We start from the raw sequence: 13547 nt of genomic DNA, 5'->3' as shown, positions 1-13547 counted from the left end.
GGTGTGCAGAGGGCACTTGCAGCGTTGTGCGTGGTTAGACAATGGTTGCCCTGTCGAGTTCGTCTTATCTGCACGAGTCTCGAAGCCGTGCCTGCTGCGTGTTCGCGGGGAATGCCACGAAAGAAGGCTGTGCTCCCGAGAGCTTCGCCTCCAGAACCACGGATGAGCCCGCTGACCAGTCACATCAATTCAGCGGAGCCACGCTGGTCAGCGCCTTCTGCTGATGCAATGTTTGGTGGCGGGAGTGCTGTTGTGCCTGACGGTCTTTTTAGACCAAGGATGCTTCACCGCCAAACCTGCAGTTTTGGAACGCTGTTGCGACGTCGACCCTGCAGGCAATAACGCTGCGACCGCCGACGCCGGTCGGTGGTAGGAGTAGTACCTGTATAAAGTTCTTCTATGCCTTAACTTGTCCTGATAACTGCCCCGGCACGACACCAACTTGAGATCACACCGGCCACGCAACCCAAGTCCCAACAGCGGCCACCTGTACTTCGCTTCTGCTTTCTTTCTCTTTTTTTTTTCTTTTGTTTATTGGCTAGTTACTATGCCTCTTCTCACGGGCGGATTTCCTGGTATTCTAGAACGTACTAATACAGCTGAATTTTTTTCCTTCTCTTTCGTCGTCCCTTTAAGCCTTTGGAACGTAAGCCCCCCCCCCCCCCCCCCCCCCCCCAAATACAATCCAGCTATATAATCTACAGTCAGGAGGGACGTTCTCACTGCATCTCGTGCGCAGTCGTTAGGCAGCGCAACCAACTATCCCAGCTGCGAGCTTTGCTGTAAACGCTTATCGTCGGGCCCGGTAGGAGCTCAAGAGAAGTACAGTTTTCGTGGGTACCAATTTCTGGCGGTTATTCCGGGACCGCGGAAATACATATGCCACCCAGGATTCACCATCGAAGATGCGCCACGTTTCACCTTTTCTCGTGCCTTTCTATGAGAGGCATTGTGTGCAGAGATGAAATCGAATGTTTGTTACTAGTCGCCTGAGGAAGCATCCAGTATACTGCTGCTCTCGTTAACTCAGTTGGTTGTTATGGTTGTGATTACGTCACCCCTTGATAATTAAAGTTACGACCAATACGTGAATACTTCAGTTAATGAAGGACCGATACACGCGCTTAGACATAAAACCACCTACCCGTTCATACACGGTCCCCTCGCGGAAAAGAAAGTTAAAATAATGAGAATAATCCCGGTTGTTTTAAAGGTGTCTGTCCTCGAGCAGTCTCCCCACGACGCACAACCAGCTCTATAGCTTTCGAATACACCAGAAAGGAGCGGCTTCAATTTCACGCAACTTGAGCGGCTTAAAGGTTCCCGAGAAGTGTTCTGTCGGGCACGCAAGCACTGCGGAGCGGAACTTCGCTCACCGCGTACTCACCTCCACTGGCTGCGGTCACGTGGCACCGTCGAACCACGCACGTGAGCGGCGCGCGGGTTGGCAACCTGCAGCGAAGAAAAAAAAAGAAAAAAAAGGGCGAATGAGTTGGACACAAGTGAAGTGCTGCTACGTTTCAGAGGAATCATTTATTTATATTTTTTGTTTACATATACTATCTCGGAAAAGAGCCATGGCAGGAGCGGGCACACGGATAAGCAGAAGTTGAGATCCCAAACCATCGTACTTGTAATACACAAGGAAAATGTTACGAAAAGGATTAAGGCAGGGTTTACGAGCGTAAACAGTAACGCAACGCACGAAATGGAATAGCAGCATATACATGCTGAACGTTCTCTGGTGTGAACTGTTTGGATGGAAAATATCTAAGCCAACTATCGTATTTATACCACGCCTATATACAGGGCCATGCACATTTCGCTTAAAGTCAATTTCGCAGAAAGATCGCATTTTGGAGTCTACGTCGTTCAGTGTAGCACTTGGCACAATTATTGCCCGATTTTTAAGAAAGAAATGGAACAAGCCAGTGCCAAAAACAAACTTGTTGTGCTAACAGACAGTGGGCAAACAATCAACGTTGGCGAACAACAAAGTACTATAGGTGCCACACTTCCAGCACACTTGGAACACACAAGCAGATAACCTTTGCAAAAAACTGCCTGCGCCTACTGGAACCAGACACGATGTCCAGATATCTTATTATTCCACCCCAAGTTAAACGACAAATCTACCACGAACATAATTATTGTCTTGCACTTAAATTATTGTAGCCTTGCATGGGTGACTGACTACCACAAGAACAAAGCTTTTTTGAAAATTATCACTTTACAGAAAAAAATAATAATTCGTCACATTAATAACCTCGATTACATGACTCCCACACGAGACACATTCTGTAAGCACAGCACTTATACCATTTTCGCATAGTGGGGACTTTTTATTTTTCCACAGGCAAACTTCTGCGATTCCAACGTTTGATGTCAAAGCTACCAGAACATGGCAGTAAATTGTGCACGCGTAAAAAAAAAAAAAGGAACATGGCTCATTCCCCGCTTTCGGACAAATTACACATTTCAGTAAATACAACATAACATTCTTTTTAATATTGCGATAGCCATTATATGGACACTCCAGGCACATTTCTGCCGTCGCCGTGAGGTGTCGTATGAAGTCCGAGGGCGACAACATGGTCGCCGCGTGCTGTACGCGCATGGAGGAAGGAAAACTGCGGAGAGGCCCTATCTCCTCCGCGCGCTAGGAGAAAAGGAAATGACGTTTTTGCTGATTTTTTTATTTCTTTGCCGTGGCGCCTGTCGTGCCACGATGGCGGCTTTGTTTTGGTTCTGTGCGTTCACACGTGTTGCTCCGTAGGTTTCGTACCGTGGCAAAGGCGCTATGCGGGCTGGTTCGCGTTGGTCTCCGTGTTTTGTTGCGCTGCGTTAGCTGGACCGTGCTCTCCCTGATTTTGCTGTGGCCAGGTGGGACACGAGGAACTAAAGTTCGTGAAATGAACGCGCATGCAACGCTGTACGCAATGTACCGCCCCACGGCAATGGCAACGGACGAAGGGATATCCGCGGGAAATATTGCCCTCTTTGGCGGAATCATGTTAACGTGCTAACGATTGTTTAGTATTCTAGCCTCTCTAGTATCGCTGCGGAGCGCGCGGGTCCGAGCAGCACGGTTGCGCGCAGCGCGGCGTGGTTTCGCGATAAATGTAAACAAGAGAGGAGAGCTGGACAGATAGGCGGAGCAACGCCATGAGCAACGCCAACTTCCGGCTTCACTTTAGCTTCACAAAGAGTGACGTCAGGGCCGTTCCCCAGTTTCCTTCCTCCGTGCGTACGTGCGAGTGAACGCGTACGAGGGTGAGCGGGCGAACGCGGCTCAATCTCGCGTGCGCGAGCCAGGAATGGATGGATGGATGATTGAGGCTCAACCCTTTGAATCCGGCGGCGGCGGCGCGCGCCACCTAGCAAGGCGGGCCAGAAGCGCGCCCTCTCCTGTCGCGCGGGAGGCACGGGGTTGGGGTGAGGTGAGGTGTAGCCATAGAGTTTCTCACTATAACACCTAGAGGGTAATCTGGCGCCACCGTCTATGGGAGTTTCTTAAGGGAGCACCGTGCTATAGTGCCTAGAATATACTGGCTAGTGTGCCGTCCGCGGCCTCTCGGGTGGCACCAAATGCAATGAATGCCGGCGGCTGCCACTAGGGGCGCTGCAGTGCAGGTGGGTGCCGCGGCACCATCCGGTCTTCGTAGCCCGCCGTGTTTCCACAGCATCGGCAAGCGGGCTGCTGCGCTTTTTGTTTTTATTAAGCTGTAGCAGCAGCACAGTTCAAATGTGGGTAGCTGATTTATAAATCAGGGTTTGTTTCGATTACAGCAGGCTTCTCTAGCGCTTGTCGCTTGCGTGAAAAGCATGTGCTAGCTCAGGCGGGCTTCGAGGGGGGACCTGATGTGTTTCTACGCTGGCGAAGAGAAAACGTAATTTAATTCTAAGGCAAATGCCTTGATCTCCATGTTCCAAGGCCGTGTTGCGAGGTACAGAACATATCACATGATCCAAGGAAGGCCAGAAACGAACCAAAGCATGTCCAGCCGTGTATAGGAAAATGATTAGCAAATTTAATTATTCATTATAGTGATTGGATTAAGGGGATAAGGCTGAATTAGAAGGATTAATGTGAATTAATTAAGGATTAGAGTGAATTAGAGTAATCTTTACAAGGCGTTCGCCTTCGTACGTGTATATCTTCGGCGATAGCTAAGGACACGTACTTGTTTTTTTATTCTAGCGATGATGGCAGCGTAATTTTTTAAGGGTACGTTTCAGGTTACATTTTTCATTCTAATAAAGTAAAGGAATTCTAAGGTTACGTTACTGTTCTATTGATGTTATATTAATGCATAACCATTCAAAACCGCTGTAACCGATCATCTTTTGAATCGAATTTCTGACGTAGTAGTTCTGCGGAAACCCGCAAGGTGGAGAGAAGTAATGAATAAAGGGAAAATCAGACATCCACCCGAACGTAGCAACTGCTACAAAGGAACTACTACGTCAAACACTTGCATTTGCTTCGTGTTGTCGACAAATTCGACTTCGCCCTGCCATCTGCTAGCCGCTTGGTTAGCTCAGATGGTAGAGCGGCTGCACCGGAAAGGCGGTGGTCCCGGGTTCGAGTCCCGGACCAGGACGAATTTTTCTTCAACTATGAAGCGTTTCTTTCGAGGAACCCGTATGGGTTTCCTTTGTAGCAGTTGCTACGTTCGGGTGGATATTCATTACTTGAATTTCTGTGTTTTTTATTTTATTTGCTGCTATTTCTGCCTACTTACTTACTGTTGTCCTCATAGGTTTGAATGTTTTTGATGGCTTGTAAACCATGTACCCATCTCCTCATAATTCCCATTGGGCCCCGAGGATAGGATAACAAGCAAAAAAAAAAAAATGCCTGTAAAATGGACTGCACGTGGTGTTCCGTGTAATATACATTTTTTTAATACCTGGTAAATACGTGCAGATTTATTTTTATGTCTGATATATACGTGAACAAAAATCGGAAACAGATATTTCATTTAAGCGTAACAAAGATTTTATTCATGCGTAACAACAGTCAATCGCAGGCATATAAGACAGCCCTAGATGAGATAATGCACACATACATGAATAGATCGCGCAGTGACGCAGTTTCAGGAGCTTCTGCCGTTGCCTTTGCGCTTCCCTCTCTTTGTTGATGCCTTTTACAAAAAAAAAAACGAAACCTCAAGAAAACAAAGAACTTTGCAACTGCTGTCAAAAGCTGGTTTTTCATGCTCTGGGCACCCCGGTTGAGGAAAGGCCAGCTGTCTGCAGCTGACCTGAAAAATCAGCTATACTCGCTACATGTAACTTGCTTTTGCTGAAGAACACAGTAAAAGCATCTTCCCCGGCCTTCACAGCGGTTGACGTCTGGCTAAGACAGACAAGCAATAAGGCCTCCATTGTCAAAATGGGAAGTGCAATAATGAAGCAGCGTCTGTACTAGCTTCAGCTTTACTTACGCAAAGGAAGCCTGCACAATGTGGTCAAGAATTTTGGCCAGTAATCTATCGTGCAACATAACCTGCAGTATAGTAGATCAAAGCACTACTGCTCGTTTTTTCTTCTTTTTTTTCCCGCTGGTACTCAGGAAAAGTAAGCTGAATGCTTAGCAAACTCAGGAAATATCGTGGGTATAGCTTAGGGTTTCAGGCGTGGTCACGATGGAAGAATACTTCCACTGTGGGCGTATTTTATCGCGGGGTATCTCGTGGACAACGTCATTCACGGTGATAGAGAACGCGCGCTCGACTAAGCTGTTTTCGAACTGTTTTTCACAAACCGCAGCAGTTGGTGCCGGCCTTCTGTCCGTTCTCCTGGTCATTCTTGCCCATTCTGCTGCCGCTTCGTATCAGATGGTAGAGTGAACAAGGATACACGCCCTTTGTTCGAGCGGTAAGCGCTTCCACACAACGGCACAAAGCAGGTCCTCTCCTTGCACTCTCTCAGCTTCGGCATTTTTTCATTGCCGCCGCATAGTTCTCGCAAGGACAGGCACACGAACATAACAGCCACGCACTCACTCTTTGATAACACCAAGCACAAACACGCAACGCTGTAATAACACTGAAAACGCAAACACAGAAACCGACGCAACAACTGCGAAACTGATATGCGAAGCAGACGACACGCGCAGTCTGCACCCACCCGTGTGGCAGCGACCTCTGCCGGCCATCGTGGGCATTCATTGCAGGCGGCGCCACGCTCGTCCATTGAAAAGAGGTGGTGCACGGTACACTAGCCAGTATATTCTAGGCACTATAACCGTGCCGTCATGGGAATGACGGGATGTGTCTGCGAGGCTCGTGTTGGCTGGTGTTGTAAGAGGCTTCGTCTAAAACGTGGATATGGCTACGCAAATAACGCGTTCTCAAAGTAAAATCTTCATAAAATGTTTCCATTCACGCATATTACATCTTTACTCACCCACGATGCATGACCAAGCGAAGAAAAGCCAGAACAGACGACCAACTGTTTCAAAGCGAGCGCGAACCTTGTCTGTCCTCCAACTTTAGCGGCCCGCTGATACTTTTTACGTAACATGTAGTCGTACACACAATAACAAGTTCTCATAGTTATACAAAACATGTTTTCGCGTAATAATAAAGCTAAAACAGCTTTTCACGTGCTGTTCTAGTAGAAAATGAATCATTGTGACAGACGGATCGGTACTTGCCAAGCGCGTCTTCAAGGTGCCCTGTCTCTACGAGAACGATGCCAAACCGAATCCACAATATACCGGCATTCCCATGCATACCACAGCGCAGCAGCGCCAGATTTCCCTCTAGGTAATGTAGTGAGAAACTCTATGGGTGTAGCGAAGGGGGGGGGGGGGGGGGAGGCGTTCTTCTCTGGCGGCTGCTGCTGCGCGGCCGTGCGGGCGCCATATCTGCGGCGTGGCCTAAGTGCGCGTAGCGCCGGTAGCTTCGTATGCGCTGTGCTTTCGCCGTTTCGTTCGCGCTGAAGCGGGAGATGCCCGAAGGTCAATTTGACAGCTGATGCTGCCGCGATTCGTCACTCCAGCATTCTGACTGCGACTTTCTGTAGCGAGGTGTGCTCATGTTTAACTGTGTGCACGTGACACCGGGCTTGTTTATTTATAGTCGAAACACCTTGGCGGGCTAGTTGGTTTGAATCCGGGATGTGTAAGCATGATTGAATGAGGACGCAGAAAGAAACAGACAGCGCTGTCTCAGCTGTGTGTTCTTTCTACATCCTCGTTCAGTCGCGCTAATACATTATATCATTGTTAATTTATTTGGTAAGCGAATGTTTACCAGTTTATGCAGCCGATAAAACTACTATCCTTACCTCGTATAGTAGCTGTGTACTAATTTGCTATCGCAATCAGTGCTTCGCCTTTCGGGCGAAACTTCTTCGAACGAATATAACCACACGATACACTCACAGAGAACGAGCTCCTCGGGTATTTTGTAAACTTGAGAACCTAACCTTTCTTTTTTTTTCTCCAAGACTGCGTTGCACTGAAGGGAATTTCGCGTTCAGTAGTGCAGCGTGTCCACATGAAACCTCCCCGATTTCAAAGTGAAATACAAACACACTATCTTACATAGGAACCTGCGGTTTGTAGGACCATGTAAAACAATTCAAAAAAGTTTTGTTGATTATTTTCCTAAAGAAGTCTTCTTGTTCTGTTTCAGGTGCTGAATAAACGTTAAAAATGCCAACACCTTTAGCGAGCGCAATGTGTGGCGACCACGGTATGCGGAAACGAAATTACCCACTGCCGTCAAACGAAATTGTCGACGTGAATTCCTACGGAAACCAGCAGACAGCAATGTCTAGTGGTTCTCCTGAGGCAACTTCGGGCAACTTGAGCACGAATTAACCCGAAATACATCGGTACACTTATTGGTATACGAAAAACAATTTGGCCCCCATCGTTTCCTACAGCAGTTCACAAAAGGAACAATATTCTTTTTCCTCAAGAAAGAACAGTTTAGTTAACTCTAATTAAGCAGCTAATCTGGCTCGGGGTGAGGAATCATCCGACCGTTTAAATGCAACGAGCGAGCTCACTTCGCAGGCTTGGAGCGCCCGAAGAGCGCACGCAGCCTCGCCTCCAAGCGTTAGCGCAGGTTTGCGAGACGTGCGGCCGCGCTTGCTGCGCTGGCGCCCCTCTTCACTGCGCGTTCACTCTTCACTTGAACGCTGTAGGTGCCTCGTCCATAAAAGGCGCCTGCACTGCGAGTTCTTGTCGCGCGGCCCCGGTGTGGAGCACTCGAGCGTCCGCACGTATTACGGCACACTCACGATGCACGTCACCGAGACGAGAGCTCGCGCGGCGCTCCGGGGAAGGCGAGCGGCACGCGCTGCCGTTTTTACGACGAGCCCCGCGTTGGGCGAGCGCTATCAGGCTCCCCCCCTGCGCGGCCCACTTTGGGACGCGCGCACGGGGACACATTTTTCTTTGTTTGCCTCCACGCGAATCCTGGAGGAAAACTGAAATTGAAAAGCGCGCGCGTGCGGTATATAGACTACAACGCGGCGGCGAGAAAAGTGTCGCCGAACTCGCGTGCCCCATCGAGCAGTCGTTTCCTGGCCGATTTCGAGCCAGGAGGGGGGAAACGAACAACACGGCGGCAGAAGCAGCAGCAACACAAGCAGCAAGAGCAGCGGCCAGCGGCCCGGAGAGGAAACGGCGAAGGCGAAAAAAAAGACAGGCGGGGGCCCCTCAGACATGCCACGAGGGGAGGGAGATGTGGGCGAATCTAAAGAAGCCGCGAGAAGGCATCGACCACTTGCTTCCACATATAAAGGTTACTGGGCTTTCATGAATGATTCCAAGCCGAGATCGCGAACAACCACAACCGCCATGCAGCACCGCGGAGGAGTCGCGAGCTCGCGTCCACGAAACACGCCGCCGCGTTCGCGAGCGAGACCGTGAACGCGGCAAAAAATTGCACCAACGAGGGGGCCCACCGTGGGGTCCCCCCCACCCAGCACCGCCAAGTATTTCTCGTCTCCGCGTCACGCACACTGACCGGTCCCTGCTACACGGAGAGCCGATCGGAGCGTGTCGCAGCACATTGGCCTCGATCGGCTACAGTGATGCCTGCGACGAGCGAGGTAGCTAGGACAACCGCCGCTTTATCTATCTGGGAGAAGTGTCGATTAGCTCAACGGCCTCCAAGTATCGCGGCAATGTCTTCGCTCGAGTCACGGAGGCCGGCGGTCAGCTTACTTAGCTCGGAACGGGAGAGGGCACGCGCATAACATGCTCATAACAGCGACACTACGCAGCACTAGCCACCGCCCCGTTTCAAAGCTGCGCTGCTGCTTGTAAGATCTATCCGCACGTCATTCCATCCAAAAGCAAAAGGAAACGGGGTCGCAAACGGTAAGCAAACACTAAGGACGTTCATCCCATGTGGCTTACCGTTAGGGTTCACTTTGTGCGGCAATAAATGGAACAGATGCCAAACGCCTGGGACAAGGCGTGCCTAATCGTCAGGCTCGTCTACGTGAAAACACTTGTCCATCGGGTGTGCGCGACGGCATTATGCGCGCACTGTACAAATCCCACTCCGCTCTGTCCTACGTGCAAACCTTCCACGCCAGGGAGTGGTTTCGCTGCCATGACCCTCCGTGTGGGTTGACCCGACGTGTCCCGACAAGGCCCTCTGCCAGGGAGCAGCAGTGAATAGGTTGCCCGGATGCTGGAGGGTATAAGAATGCCAGCGAGCCACCACGTGGAGTCACATCTTCTCTGCTACAGGCCTACAGGCTACAGGCCCTTCACAGCTGTCCCGGCTAGTGGAGTGTGTCATTTCTGTGGCGCTCGTGAGGACTCGGTTCATGCCTTTACGCAGTGTTTGCTTCCTGCAGCTCTTCTCTGTAGGATTGCTAGTCTTTTTAATTTCCCAGGCATTCCTTATCAGACAGTTCGATGTTTGCACCCTTTGCTTAATCAGGCGGTCAACCAGTTCGTGCTTCTCCTTGCCGAGTGCTCCTATCAAGTTTGGTTGGCACGCCGCGACGCAGTTTTCGGGGGGAGGGCACCGGGCCTTCACGAAGTGCTTGCGAAAGCACGGAAGGAGGTCTGGTTCCATGTCACCCGGGAGCAGCACCGCTTGGGCGAGAAGAAGTTTCTCGAAGTGTGGGCCCGTCCTGCGGTGTTTTTTGATGAGTCAGGTGGAAAGCTATCCATTAAGTTATGATGCATGCTCCTAAGGTCGCTCGACTCGGCCGTGTGCGCCAGTCGATCTACGGGGTTTTGTTTGGTCCAGTGGAACCCAGAGCTGGAACCGGTGGTGGCGCACCCTTGGTTGGTCGCGCTGCTCCGCGGACCGCTTTGGTGCTCTCCACGGTGGTATGCCTTGGCCTCTTTTGCGCCGAGGCAGTCCGAGGGTCAGTCAGGCTTGCGTCCTGTAAGACCGACACGGCTGTTTGTGTGCTGAGTGCGGTAACTCTGTGTTGCTGCACCACAACAGCCCCCTTGTCCGGGAAGGACCGTTGGCCCGAACCAAGTCCCCCCACCCAGTCAGCCCGGGTTGAGGGGGAGTACCGGGGTCAATGTATCGGATGATGCTGGGTTGATGAGTACACGAAAGCTCATGGACGCGGCGCCTTCAAAGGTGCCAAGTCCTCTTCTCCCATCTGACAACGGTTCCTGTATTTTTTTGTCTTGGGGCTCACCACTCACCCGTAATGATGTATTAATCTTCTCTTGTTTGTTCTTACATTACGTCGCCTTCCCTGCCGAACCCTCTCCGATGGTCAGCATGGTTCGAGCTCTAAGCAGACGCTGTTGAAGGTCGCAGAACCCCGTCCCCTTAACATTACTCACAAAGCGAAGGACAAGTTTCTCTCTCTCTCTCTCTCTCTCTTACACACACACATTGTGGCGAGAATGTTTAACTGTAGTTATACCCTACACGTACGCCTACAAAATTTGTCGAAACCGTTTCGGGACCCTTTAAGTTAAGCGGAGTGTCCAATTAAGTCCAAGCTTAACGTCCGTGGTTAATTTATTGCCACCGCTACACAGAAATAGCAAAAACAAGTCGCGCATGGAACTGTTTGCACGGTGACTGCAGGTGTACGCGTTCAGCGGATTTGTCTTTCCGATTGGCTCTACGGGAAACCAACAGTATGTTCCGACACTGTTCCTCACAACCGAAAATGAAGGCACTTATTCATCATCATCATCGGCGGCGGCGGCGGCGCAATGCGTGCGAACTGCCAATCAGCGCGCTCCGAACGGTCGACGCACAGAGCGAGCAAAACGAACAGGCGACACGGTCCGCTATCGACACGCCAGAAATTGGAACGCAAGCGCGTGCCCTCGTGAGCTACATGACACCCCCGATAGGAACCTGGTCGGGAACGCGAGAGAAAGCAGTATTGACCAAGCCAATATATATATTTTCTTTCCTTCGCATGAGTTGCCACGCGGCACAACGTGGAATTTAAATAGGGCCGAGCAACTCTCCGTGAGGAATCGCTCGCAATGTCCTCGGCGTGGATACATTCCTTAACAATACACACCCCCGAGTGCATTTCGGCGGACCGCCTTTGCCACAAGGCATGCAGACGACGGGCGTTGGCTGCAGACGCACTTTACAACTGCTCATGCCAAGTTAATTACGTAAGTACCGTGGCTTCAAGCAAAGTGACAGTGGGCGAACGAAGATTCGCAACAAAGCGAGAAACGTCGGCGCACGTTCCTCCTCTTAAAAGCCGTTTCATTTTCCTTCGTTATATTATCCTCAAATTACGGTCGCGGGTTCGCCAGTGGTATACCAGTGCTCTCGCGGGCATGCATGTTGCATTGCATCAATTCCACAAACGTGCCCGTCACGGATGAAGCGTGTGCAGACGCATAACGGCATGGTGCTGACTCTTTTTATGCAAGCCCGAGTATTCTGTAAGAGGAAGTGGGCTATGCGTTTACAGGACGCACAGCTCAGCTGTAGAAACACTCATTACTCGCAGCAAACAGTCGCTCCACTGTCTAGAAGATTGAGCGCCCTGGATCCGACACTTTATGGTATCACTGGGCTTAACCTGTCTAACGTCCTACAGATACAGAAAGGCTCGAGAGACACCATTAAAGGTGGGGGGAGGGGCTCCGATTAATTTTAACCATCCAGCGTTCTCGACCAACCCACAAAAGCAGTTTTGACCACCTGGGGTTGTTTAACGTGCACCTAAATCTAAGCACACGGGTGTTTTCGCATTTCGCCCCCATCGAAATGCGGCCGCCGTGGCCGGGATTCGATCCCGCGACCTCGTGCTCAGTCGGCTCTGGCATTACCGGCAGCGGCTGGCGACGGCGCCCCGAAAAAGCGCTTCGTCAGCAGCCGTTTATTCCGATGTGACGAGAAGAGAGAGAGAGTAAACTTTAATGAGCACCAGCAGTTCAGTCGGCTGGGCCTAGGCCTCCCACGATGGGACGTCGAGGTCTTGCCTCTTCGCCGCTTCGTAGGCCTGCTGGGTCGCCCAGAGTTGGTCGTCGAGATGGGAGCTGCGCAGGGCGGCGTGCCATCTCGACGAGAGGGTCACGGGATTAAGGTCTGGGTATTGATGTTTGCACTCCCATAGCATGTGAGGGAGTGTTGCCGATTCAGTTTGACAGACCTTGCACGTCTGGCTCGGGTAGATGTCGGGGTATATAGTGTGATAGCGTGTGAGGGAGGGGTATGTATTCGTCTGTAACAGGCGAAGGGTGGTTGCCTGTGCCCTGTTTAACTTGCGGTGAGGGGTGGGAAAGGTTCTTCTTGCAAGGTAAAATGACTTTACAAGGTCGTTGTACCTTGTAAGGCGGTCGCGTCCTGCGGGTGCACCTGCACCGTCTCCGGCACGGTTGACTGGTCCTCGTGCTACGGAGTGTGTAACCTCGTTGAGGTTGGTGAGGTGCGGGTGGACAACGCCGGCGTGTGCTGGGATCCAGACGAGTGTGATTTGATTTTCAGGCGAGTGCGGGGCTTGTCGTAAGATACGGAGTGATTGATGAGAAATACGACCTTTGATGTAGTTGTTGACTGCTGTGCGAGAATCACTCAGTATAGTGTGACAGGCTGGGTCAAGAGTGGCCAGAGCGATGGCCACTTCCTCGGCCGTCTCGGCATTTTTGGTAATGATGCTGGCAGCATGTCGGAGCAAGCCGCCTACTGTGGTAACCGCCGCAAAGCGCCGTCCATCTTGGTATTCAGCTGCGTCGACGAAGGTGACGCCCGCAGTGTTGGCGTAAGCTTTGATGAGGGAAGTAGCTCGTGCCTTCCTACGTTCTTTGTTGTAGTCTGGGTGCATGTTTTTCGGAATAGGGTCGGCGTGTATCCATTGCCGAATGTCGCGTGGTATTGGGTGTTTGTCTCCATGTTGACGGTGGTAGGTGATATTAAGCTTGTTTAGAATGCTACGGCCCGTTTCCGTGAGAGTAAGCCGCTCTAGTTGAGATCGACGTTGGGCCTCGATTAACTCGTCTAGCGTGTTATAGATACCTAATTGTAATAGAAGTTCCGTGCTGGTGTGGTTGGGTAGTCCTAAGGCCTGCTTATAGGCTCCTCTAATGATGATGTCCAGTTTAGTCTTTT

At 50.9% G+C, this 13547-nt stretch overlaps 1 protein-coding gene across 4 annotated transcripts in view; it reads right to left on the bottom strand.

The window, feature by feature from the left end:
• Positions 1 to 13547, bottom strand: part of LOC135915126 (B-cell lymphoma/leukemia 11B-like) — a 190347-nt gene that overhangs the window by 91508 nt on the left and 85292 nt on the right. For all 4 annotated transcript variants that reach the window (XM_065448120.2, XM_065448121.2, XM_065448123.2 and 1 more), the window contains exon 2: positions 1388 to 1452. The gene's annotated coding sequence lies outside the window, so the exon portion shown is untranslated. The remainder of the gene's footprint in view (positions 1 to 1387; positions 1453 to 13547) is intronic.

Source organism: Dermacentor albipictus, chromosome 4 (genome assembly GCF_038994185.2).
Source record: "Dermacentor albipictus isolate Rhodes 1998 colony chromosome 4, USDA_Dalb.pri_finalv2, whole genome shotgun sequence".
Taxonomy (NCBI): Eukaryota; Metazoa; Arthropoda; class Arachnida; order Ixodida; family Ixodidae; genus Dermacentor; species Dermacentor albipictus.
The sequence above is the reverse complement of the archived record's forward strand: the minus strand, read 5'-3'. Positions and strand labels throughout refer to the sequence as shown.